The sequence below is a fragment of the Lolium rigidum genome, chromosome 6 (assembly GCF_022539505.1).
Source record: "Lolium rigidum isolate FL_2022 chromosome 6, APGP_CSIRO_Lrig_0.1, whole genome shotgun sequence".
NCBI lineage: Eukaryota > Viridiplantae > Streptophyta > Magnoliopsida > Poales > Poaceae > Lolium > Lolium rigidum.
This window is the reverse complement of record NC_061513.1, coordinates 160,832,006-160,844,093: the sequence shown is the minus strand read 5'-3', so window position 1 is coordinate 160,844,093 and position 12,088 is coordinate 160,832,006. Positions and strand designations below refer to the sequence as shown.

Here is a 12,088-nt window from a genome sequence, read left to right as displayed (position 1 = left end):
GAATGATGTATTGTGTTTAAGACCATCAACCTTTGAAGAGCTTGCCTTGCATGAAGCCACTGATACCAGCTTTGTGGTTGATACCTTGAAGGAGTTTGGGACTATATGATCTTGCTATTGCAAGCCATTGACCAAGTGAGGCACCTATTGTGCCCTTCTAGTCCAAGTCAATTCCATTACGTATTCTTCCATGATGATGAGGTCTTGCACTATGACTTGGATAGTGTAAAAGGAGAAATGCCTCTGCCTCCCACCATGATTCTGAAGCCATGAAGTTTGGTGGTGGCGCCTCATGGTTCAAGTTCAATATAAGCTAAGCTCGTTAAGGCATTTCTCCTTTTGCTATCCCTCGAACCCTACAGTGGGCTCACTATCTCGGGATGTACTACTCCTATACTTCCTTGCCAAGATGTTCAGTGAGTCTCCTTGACAAGTCGGGTGACACGGTGGAAATCGGGAACTACCTGAATCCCCAGTGTACTATTGCCTCTGACAGATCAGGAAGAAATAATTCATTCTGATCATCTCATGTAAGTAGCATTCTGTTGTTCAAGACACCTGACTCAACTATGCTCAGCTGACAGGCGAAACCATCTCAGCCACCGTTCCTCCTCCTCTCTAATACACTCAGAATCAGGATCATCGGACCATTCGAGACTCCCGATGGGGACCTTTCATTGATCTAGAAGTACGCCAAACATTCCAAGTTTGCTGAATCTGAAGATTCTAGTTCGGCATTCTCTCTAGCCCCAGGCGGGTACATAAGCTATTACTCCAGCATGTGACAAAGTGTAAGAATATAATAATTGCACCCATCAAGTCTATTCTATACTGACAGAACTGGAGCGTAAATGAGATATGTTTCCGGAAAGGAGTCTAAAAGTCTATACTAAGCCTAGATGAAACACATAGTTTTTGTGGAAGTCTCCATTCTCTGATGGATCTCAAGACGACTCTCCTCATCTTGTGTCCATGGGTGTATTCTCCTAGTTGAAATTCAGTGCCCTCACCTTTGAGTGATGATGATCAAGGAAGTCAGGAAGTGTACAATGAGGATAATAATTGGCAAGGGAGGAAAAATCCTCTCATTAAGATATGTGGGGCGTTCTCATGGAGGCGCTATATCTCTCTTTCTTAGCCTTTAGTGTCATTACAAAGGGAAGAAGTGAAATCAGGACCATAAAGTTCTTTGTGATTATCTACATCTGAATGTTATATTTGTTTGATTCTTATATAACTATTGTCTTATTTATTTTTAGTTATATCAGTATTTATATGGAATATAATTCTGTGAGTGATATCTTGTGTAATCATCTATTAGGATGATCATGTATCTTATATGCTGTCTTTATCTTTATCTTGCTAAGATGTTAGGGAGTTTCTCTATATTCCACCGTGGCCTTTGCATTTAATGGTCTCCATTGCCATATCAGAAGTATAAAATATCTTATATGGATCAGTTTGAATTTATCATAATATCTATAAACTCTAACAGAGTTTATATAATATGTTACAAAAGGGATAAAGTATTTACATTATCATTTATTTAATAACAGCTGTTGGTGTGAATGTAGCATATTATATTTCAGGACAATCACAAAGGTATTGCTATTAAAGACAAATGTTATCAAGGAACTGAAATAAAAGAAATTTATGTTAACAATCGAAGAAGATCTCAGGTAAAGTCATTGCTGATATCAGTTAAACCGGACTACCGTGCACTGTGTTTGCGGCTCGGCCTTTCAGCTGAGACATCCGGCATGAAGCGAAACTCTGCGTTACACCAACCGGACCTCTGGGAATGCTGAAGTGCCCGGTCAAAGTCCGATGCCGCCAGTTTGGGCGGCGGGTCTGATCCTGGCGGTCAGCGGGACCTGGATGAATGCCTGGCAGCGTGCGACCTCTCCTGTGCCGCCTGGCAATATATGATCTGCGGACATTTAGAAAGTCCAGTGAAGCAATCAAATCAACCGGTTTAGACATGGTCAGATCTAGTCAGTCAAGTGGCCTATAAGACTCTCTCCTTGCGTCATGGATCGTTGTGGCTGCAGCACCTCAGGAGAAAGTGAAGTCTCTAGTGACTTAGCGGCCCATCATCTTTAAGTGACCTCTAGTGTATATATCTGAAAGAAATTCCTGCAAGGCTGTTGTGGCTCTCTCTATACCTCTTTGCTGAAGCCACACAAGCTGGATCCTCATCTACCAAACACAAAATCTGGGAGAAAAATGAGAGGATGATCTCTTGTTCTACCATCCAAATCTCATTCCCCTTGTGACTGTAAAGAAGCTTGCTCTAAGTTCATTGAGAGCCTGGGTGGAAGGCCAAGTGGTAAAGGAAGCATCCAGGCTGCTGATTCTCGATGGTTCAGTAAGTTTGGGCTACCTCAAAGTATACCACAAGTGAGTGAGCTATTCCTTCGTGGGATAGGCTCCGGAGAATAGGGTGAGCCATCGTGGCGTGGGGAATCCTTCGTGGGACCTCCACCCCTCCAAACGTGACGTACCTTCTTGCAAAGGAAGGGAACACGGGAATACATCCTCGTCTCCGTGTGCTATCGGTTATCTCTAACCGAACTCCTTACTTGTGATTTAACTGCTTGTGAGAGCCTTCGTGCTCGAGTTCGTTGTATCCTCATATAGGTTGTTTCACCTAGTTTGCATTAGGCTCACCTTTATATTCCGCAAAACCTAATATTGCAAAGAAAGAATTAAAATCTGTAGAAACCTATTCACCCCTCTAGGTTTACCATCTCTATACTTTCAATATGTCTTTCTCTTAAAAGATTATTTGATTTTTCTCTTTCTCTCTCACATTTTCACTCAGTTTTTCACTTTATGACTGAAGAGACTGCCTGTTGATGAAGAGGCTGCCTCCTTATTCGAACCTAATTTGGATCACCCGAACCAAGATAAAGTTGCGAGGCAACATCCCTGGGGCTATGCATTGGCCATGCCCTAAGGAAAGGCTTTTGTGTAGTAATCTCTTGCATTGCGTGGGACATTAAAACATACACATTTCATGTCTTAAATAGATCAGCCTTACTAACAAGTACATTAGCTGAGCATAAGGTTCAGCAGACAAAGCCATCGCATTCCAGTCAAGGCGTGAATGATCCATTAGATAAGAGCATTCCCACTCGTTGGCGCTCCCCACGCCCAAATCCGGCGAAATTTTCGTCCGGATTGGATCAATTTTTGGCATGGGGGGCAGTATATTTACAGTCGTGTGCTCCCCAAGCGGCGTTTCTCGGGGAAAAAGAGGATGGCCCGGGAAGTCCGGACGAAAGAGGAGACACGTGGGCGTGGGCCGTTGGTTTTGCTCCATCCGGAGTCCCCGAGCGCTCCCCGAGGGGCCGGGGATGGCGTGGGATCGCCGGATGAATTTAGGCCAAAATCCGGACGAAATCGAGGAACCGGGGGCGCGACTGGGCCGGATTTCGCCGTCCGGATGTAAAAACGACTCGTGGGGGGCTTCTCGGGGAGACGAGTGGAGATGCTCTAAGACATTTCTACAATGCACACAAGATATATGCATGTTAAATTGCTTCAATATGGTGGCATCTTTTGCAAGTTTTCAAACACGCTGCCAATGTGCCCTGGTTGCCGCAGTCGTGTACTCGCACCAATCATACAGTACAATCTTCGCGCTGAACTCGTGACTCGTAGGTTTGGATTCATATACCCTGCCAATGCCCTGGTTGCCGTACCGCGAGGCTGTAAGGGCATCTCCAACCGGGCGACCCAAACGGACGCGCTGGGCCGTCCGTTTTGGGCCGTTTGCGTGGCCGCCCGGACATGCGGACAGCGCCCCGCGTCCGCGTGTCCGTTTGGGTCGCACGCGGCGCCCAACGCGGCGACCCAAAGAGACGCCACGTGGTTCGTCTTCGTTGCGCGGCGCTGCGCCATGGCAGGTCTCGACGGGACAGCCATGGTGGGCGGTGGAACGCGCGGGAAAAGATCCCGCGCGCACCAAGGTCTCCGCGCGCGAACGCCATTGGCGCGCGCTCGCGCCCAAGTTTCCCGCCAGACCGCCGGCTATAAAGACGGCGGCGGTCTCACCCGGGCCGCATCACCGTTCTCTTCCCCTCCACCTTCTCCGGCGCCATGCCGCGCACCCTTCGGTCCACATGGGCCAAGCTCTCCCTCGCCGCCGGGCCGGGTTCCCGCGGACGGACGAGGAGGAGCGCGCGGACTCGCGGTGGGTCGCCGACGACGAGGCGCTCCGCGTCGGCTGCCGAGGCGGCGGCAAAGAAGGCCGGTGACGCGGAGATGGGGGAAGCGGCCGCGGAGGGCTGGCACGAGACCGCGGACGGCTGGTACGCGGCCGTGGAGGAGGGGCGGACGCCGCGGAGGAGCCCGTCACCGCGGAGGACCTCGCGCTGGCGAACATCAACGCCGCCATCGAGGAGCGTCTCGCCGACCTCACGCGCGTGACGAAGGAGCACGAGGGCATCTGGCGGGCCGGCCGCCGCGGCTTAGGCGACCTCCTCAGCCAGAAGAACGAGCTGCTCGCTATGCGAGCAGCCCGTCACCTCATCCAGATGCCGTCGCCCGAGCGGCGCGCCGGGAGGATGCTGCGTCGGCGGAGCGCGGCCGGCAAGAGCGCATGCGCCGGCGGCGAGGACAACCACGAGGCCCGGGCCGCCGGCCGCGTCCGCCCGGAGGCGCGCACCGGCTGTGGAACGCGCCGCCCTGCGCGGAGCTTGAGCTATGCGGGAAGCGGATGGTTCCGCCGCGGAGAGGCGGAGCGCGAGCGCGCCCAGAGCTGCGCGGGCGGAAATGAGGAGGATGATGCCCTCCGTCCAAGCTGCCGAGGCCCGCGCCGCCGCCCGCGCCGCCGCGCGACGCCCGCGCCGCCGCCGACGCGCCACCCGGCCCGTAGGAAGCCGGAGTGGAATCCTCACGCGTACGGGCCGCCCGCGTCGAGTGAAATCCACGGCCCCGACGGCGAGCCGGCGAGGCCGCCGGCCCCGTACGTATTTAGGATAGAAGTAGTAGCTAAAAAAAAATTTTAATGAGTTCTATTTAATGAAAAATATTATTTATGCCTATGACACGCGGGCCAGGGGCGGACAACGGGCGGACGCGAGCGACCAGCCTTTCGCGTCCGCGGCCACGCAAACCCGGCCAAGATTTGGGCCGGGTTTGCGTCGTTCCGGACGCCGCGGGCATCCGTTTTAGGGATGGGTCCGCGCGCTGGGCCGGGTTTTTGTCCGGCTGGACTCATCCGGAAGCGCGGGCGCGGGATGGGTCGCCCGATTGGAGATGCCCTAACATCACATCAAGTTCAAACGACTTTACATTTGCCGTACAGGGAGCCAGGAAAGGGCCGTGGTCGACGCTAGCTGGTTTCTATATCTGGCCAATGCGGGCCAAACAGCTCTGGTACCGGGGTACAGCGCCATTGTTCGTCCGGTTCAGGCATTGAACAGCTTGCCTCGCTCGTGGAGGGTTTAGAACTGAGCTCGAGATTTCCAGATGGGGGCAAACAACTCGGTGCCAGTCGACAACACCAAATGACCAAAGTACAACAGAGTGACATCACTCTACGTCATTGGAACTTGTTAGGCAGTTAGAGATATTTGTATAGAATTTGTAGTTCACCTTCTATCTTTTCTTTCTGCGCCGAGTTCATCTTCTACCTTGTCTTTATAAGTACCTTGTACTCCAATATATTTTCGTCTAGAAGGGTAAGTATATCATCTACCGCATATATATTACTCAAACCGTACTCTTTCGGATCTAGCTTCTAAGAAGCTATGATTAGATAATGGATTCAGCGAACACGGACATGCTTTCCAACCATGCACAAACAAAAAGTGTCGAGATGACTAGCAAGTGATTCTTCCGTAAATCGTAATGACCAAAGTACAAAAGAGTGACATCAGTCTACGTCATTGGAACTTGTTAGGCAGTTAGAAATATTTGAATAGTTTATCTTCTACCTTGTCTCTATAAGATTCTTGTACTTCTACATATACTCGTCTATAAGGGTAAATATATGTGGGACGCAAATTTTTGGCACATGGGTGTTATGCACCCCATAAACTCCAAAATTCGTGGTAATATGAAATGTTGAAAAAATCCGAATCCTCCTGAAAACATAAGATGATTAAGTATTGTACTTGTATAGAATTATTTGGGCTCGAAATAATTCTCATGGTATCTGGGTAAAAAAGATAAGTTAAAAAAAAGGTTAGATAAGGAAGCTATGATTAGATAAGGAATCCAACGAACACAGACATGTTTTCCAACCATGCACAAACAAAAAGGGTCGAGATGACTAGCAAGTGATTCTTCGTAATGATCCCCACCAGGCACCAGAGCCTCTTAACGAAATTAACACGAGGGCCTACCCTGTCAGCCTAACTGTAGAAGTTTCTTCGTGATCAACCGTGCACGGCATCCCAGCCCATTCCGCTTGCGGGCAGGAGCCACTGAACAAGCGCAAGACGCCTGCGCGCTTGTCCGGACGCGGCGAGCAGGCTTCGGATTCGTGTCCGCCGGCGACGGTGGCGCGCGTTGGGTCTCCGCTCGATTGTCAGTTTGCCGGTGGCCGCTGCGTCGTGTGCGTGCCGTGCATGTGCCGCGCTTCCCGCTGGAGCAGCCAGCGCGTTACTCGCTGACGTTCGCTCGTGCTGTTTCTCGACTAGATTTTGTTGTGTTTATGGCTCGGTGCGATGCTCGATCGGCGGCTCCATGTTTCTGCTTGTTTGTTGTCTTCCCCGTTGGTGGTTTCCGGGAGAGAGCACATGTCAAGTTGTGGTGTGGGGAGCACTCCGGCGACCTTTCGGTCCAGGGAAATGCTCGGCTCGGATGGATGAAGAGACGTTGACCAGATACTAGGAGTCTAGGAGTTGCTCCCCAGGAAAGAAAAAATGGAAACAAAAATATCTTGGTGGCTTTAAGGGCCTGTTGGGCCTCCGTTCCACCAATGGGCCATCAAGCCGGAACTAGACGGTGAGTTGCGGGCCTTTGAACAGGTCATACCATGTAGCATCGCGGGCTAGGTTTGATTGTAGCATCTAAAGGTATGATTGCTGCACCCCCATGGGGCTCAACGAGGCTATCCACGGCAGGCACCTCTCGTGCGCGGGTTGGGCGACTCGCGACTCCACCGATACGGCCACGTGTCAGCATATGATTGGCTCATATGAGAGTACATAAGTAAAAGAATCGGGAAGAGGAAAGAGGTCACGACCAAGCAAACCCTATCCGCTCGTGTCTCGCAGCCCGCCGCGCACCTCCCATCCCCGCCGCCGCCTCTCCCTTCGCCTCGCCCGTCCTCCTCCTCTCTCTCCCATCGCCTCCACATCTCGTCCCTACCACTCTCCATTGCGCCTGGGGCCGGCGAGGAGCTCCTCCTGCACAGAGAGGCAGAAGGGGCGAGTTTGTGGGAGGAACGCCGCTGTCTTCAGCGCAAGCCGTCAAAGAGAGGAGGAGGAGGTGCTGTGGCAGCTCTTGGCTCGCCGGAGGCCGCCAGAGATCGAGGCACCGCAAAGGAGATCGAGGTCGTCGGCGACGCAGGTCAAGTGCGGGGAGTGACCTGGTGTGGAAACCCTAGCCGCCATGGTTTCGTGCCCCCTCGAGCTCGTGCCGATTCACGTCCTGCGGCCCCTCGTCGAGCTTGTTGTCGTCTTGCGAGCCCAGGTGAGCCGCCACCAAAGCTCATCCTTGGTCTCCCCTATTGCTCGCTTCCATTCTTCCCTCTTTCTAGGTGGTGAGAGGTTATGTCATTTTGATTTGATCCCCACGAGTTGCTCACATCAGATCTCCGAGAGAATGGTAATCAGATCTCCAGAAAATGTTAATGGCCAAAATTTGTTCGCCCACACCCATATTTATGAGATACTATTACAAGAGGATGCTCATTGTGACTAGATGTTGACCACATGGAATAGTTAGTAGGTAGTTTCCAAGATCATAACCGACATGAAAATCCACTTCTTATAACTTGCAATCTATCTCGATGCGTATTGGCTCGGTTATCTGTGTGCTTTTCTGCATCTTTGAAGTTTTATTTATAGCCTGAAGGTTTTATCTGTTGTAGTTGGTTGGCGATTTTATGTAAACAGTTGCAGGCCATTTTTATCCACTTCTCTTCATTCTCTTGGCAATGCCCAATTTTCCTTGTTTAATTTGGTGCTCTTTTTGTCATGTACAGGTTGATGCTGAATTGCTTCAGAATCAATTACATACGTATGCTTCCACATGATTGATGATGTGCCCACAGGAGAGGTGTTAAATTTTTTTAACAGTCTTATTTCTATCTACAGATTACTAAGTTCACCGTGCAATATATATATTCTGTATCTAAACTGAGTTCCAACCTGTTTTCCTTCATGATGACAGGCTCCGAAAATTGATGGTGGAAGGGCTGCTTGAATCAGATGCTAGATAGTTGCAGTCTTCTACGGAAAACGGTTCCTACTGTAAAATGAAATTCTTGAGCGATAGGTATATATTGTTTCTTAAGACTGGATTTTGTAGTTGTTTTGTCTATGAAGTTAATTGGTTGAATTATATATAGAACTTGCCTAAAATTTGCACTGTTTGCATTTTTCCAATATTAAGTAGCTACTCATGTACAATTCCATCGCTCATCTAAGAATAAAAATATCTATGATTCAAAAAAAGAGAGATCTAAACCTTCTATTTGTTAGGACTGATTTCAAAACTAGGATAAGATGTCTACCTTACAATATATATGCAAAGAACAAATTATGCTACGTGGAAACTCTAATTATCCTGCAACATCTTAGTATACTTTTGTCGAGATTTGATTCTATCTGCGATTTACTGGGTAAGAATCTATAAAAGTGGTCTGGTATGCATAACTGAATACGTCCTAGACCATCCAATGAAGTTTTCTTATTCAGAAAAAGAGGTCCTTTGGTGTTGCGCACTATTTTTGCTCCTACTTGTGATGGCTTCAGTTTGCCTTGCATTTGTTTTGCAGGTTGTAGTCGTGTTTGTCTGTTATTCCTTTACCATCTCGCGGGAGGTGCTGCAATATATCAAGTAGTTATCCGAGTTTCTTTTTTCTTTCACACTTCTCTATTTATTTTAACAAAGTTGTTCTATATTTTTCTCTTGCTGACATGAATTCATCAATTAAAGGGTGCAGCTGTTCCATGATCCCCGGTTCGACGGCGAGCTTGAATAGCCGGCCCAAGCACTATGCACTCGGTAATATTGCTGAGAAACATTGTTGATTAGAGATTCAATATGGTTTTTGGATCTTTGTTCCGTCGGAATACCGAGCATAGACAGTGATGATTCATTGCTTGTCTGTTTAAATCATACTTTATTATTCCCCTTTTGACTATTACAAGTGTGTACAAGCAAGGTATGGATTGAAGCAAAAGTCCCTAAACAAGCAACAAGTGATGACATGATCTCAATTTGCACTACAGGCTGGTCACCTTCTCCAAATTCTTCAAATGTTGTGCGCTTAAGTGAAAATGAGGTGGGAATATCTCAACAAGCCATTCTGATGTGTATTCCATTGGTACTTTGTTCTATGCATCTCCACCAAATAACTCTATTTAGTTGTGTCCAGCTGTTGTAGGTGATATCTAATATCGCTCTTCGCCATTCCGCTCTACATAATTATATATTGTGAAGCACTTCAAAAGGTTTACTTTTTATTTCTTGGGGTGTTATTCTTTCATAAATTTAGTGTACATTTTTTATCTCCTTAAATGTTGGTTAATATCAGGAAATATGGATCCTCTGAATACAGTTGTGGTTGGTTCTTCGGAATTCACAGACATATTGTTTATACTTTGTCCTACATGTTATAGGATGTAGGTTGGTGTTTCATGAAACTCATAATCAGACATGGTGATTAAAACTAATGGTGCATTAGTATCTTATTAAACTATGGTCGAGTCAACCATTTTTTTGGGAATAGTGTTATATCATAATACCAATGATCAGTTCAGGAGAGATGAACATAATATTGAGAAAACTGGGTTCAGGAGAGATGAACATAATATTGAGAAAACTGGGAGCTACATGCTAACAGTGATCTTAAAATATTTATGTTTTCTGTACCCATGTTTCCCTCGGCTGTTTTTGGACTACTATGGAATTAGTGATTCGTGCTTACTTTTAGTCCCATTTAGTGTTTCAGATGTAGCTTGATTTACATTTCTGGCATTCTTATATGTCTGCTCTAGATTGATCTATATACTGCTTTACTTTTGATATAGTTAGGAAGGATTCTGTGAGCGTCATGGAGGGAAAACATAATGCTTGCACATTGTCTTCTGAATACGGCTCATAAATGTAGAGATAACTTAATCTTCTTTTGGTTTGTTGGGTAGTGAGTGTAGACTTTGCAAATCACTGCAGTGAGCATAGCAATTTTCATAGAAGATATTTTTTTTGGAATGATCGGTTTTGGCGCTGCAGAAGCATTTCCTTCAATTTTCTACACTTCGGACATGGAGTTGATGATTATGCTACCAATCGGATACATCATACAACCCCATTAAATATATCTTTGTAACTAGCTGTACCTTTCACGGTCCCTGATTTGACGTTGTTCCCTTTTGAAAGTAGCTATTGTTGTGGTGTCTAGGCAGTAGAGTACGAAAGTAAGACCTACAATGACTACTACCCCTGCATATGTGTTGCTGCTACAGCGAGAGCGCTCGTAGGCCTAATGGTGCAGCAATTGAGATTTTATCCCATTTCTTAGTTTCTTCTCTGCCCTGATTTTACCCCAATTCTTTCCTCTTTTTTAGTTAATCCATTCACTTTTTGTTTATTTTTACTGTGCTTCCATTCACTGATTTATTTTCCTCTTTATCCTTTCTTGCGTGCCTTTTCAATTTCTACTTTCACACATGATCAAAAATTTGTTTCTTTTGCTTTTTGCTTGACATAGTTGCTTTTTTCCATTTTCTTTGCAGGTTGTTGTCTTGCTGGAGATTGTTGCCCGAGAGCTTAGCGGGTGGCATCTTTATGCTTTTGCTGGATTTAGGATCCGGCCTTATTGCCGGTATGCTGTAGACCTTGATGTAGATTTATAGTGAATTCAAAGCCACCTCCTATGTTGGTATTTATTTCCATCTTTCTGTTATAACTTACTTGCCCACTTCATATCCCTGCCATACATATACCTCTTCTGGTGTGTTTGATTTTGTCAAAAACAATCTGTACTTGTTTTGTGAATGGCCATGAAAATGCAGCTATTTACATACTGACCGTAGTGGAGGTTTATTTGAAATAGTGTCTATGCATACATGATTTCTGTTCTTTTTTTGCTGGGGCCTTTGCTATTATGCACATACGTTTGTGGTTAATTAAAGCTATAGATTAGCTCACACATGGTTTCTGTTCTCTACTAATGAACTACTAATCAATTTGTTACGAACTAATCCATTCATCCATTATCATTTACTCTAACTCTATTTCCTATGCTGGAACTAATCCATTCATCCACTATCATTTATACTCTAACTCTATTTCCTATGTTGAAAGCTATGGAAACATATCCCAAAATTATATATTGATGTGTTATGAGCCACTCCCTTTCCACACTCGTCTGGTTTTTAATCTTAAGGCTTAACAAACCTATATATGCTAAGTTCCTCTTTTACTTACCAATTAAATTTGGCCAAGAGATTTATGTATTGTTTCAGTGGTCAATTTTCTTGGGAAGGTCTGTGGCAATGCCTTTTGTCGCAATCCTTGAAGAATTTACATGAAGGTGCCGAGTGACCTGGTCTTGAATATATAACATCACCTCTTGTGCATAGCCCCGAAAAAATCCAGCCATATTTTTTTGATTTATACAGACCATCTCCTGCTACCACCATTTTTTTCATTCAGCTCAGCGGCTATTCTTGCGGAAGCACATGCAAAGTGTGAATATATAGTTCGATACATTGGAATGTATTGTGATCAGTGAGGTCATCCTAGCGTAGACAGTTAAGAACTATTGAGCCTTTTAGTTTGATCTAATTAGAACTAGCTGGATTGTGCTTAATGATAGAGGAAATGATGTCAACATATAGCCTACATTTTAAAAATCAGGAGGAAGATGAAGTAGGTTAAGTGTGGGCTGGTACTGGTA

General features: G+C 46.4%; 1 long non-coding RNA gene across 1 annotated transcript; it reads left to right on the top strand.

The window, feature by feature from the left end:
- The first annotated feature begins 9,340 nt into the window (after positions 1-9,340).
- On the top strand, positions 9,341-11,180 carry LOC124667774. Its single transcript, XR_006991399.1, has 3 exons — positions 9,341-9,469; positions 9,563-9,638; positions 10,923-11,180. It is a non-coding gene; the product is annotated as an uncharacterized LOC124667774 (long non-coding RNA).
- The last annotated feature ends 908 nt before the right edge of the window (positions 11,181-12,088 follow it).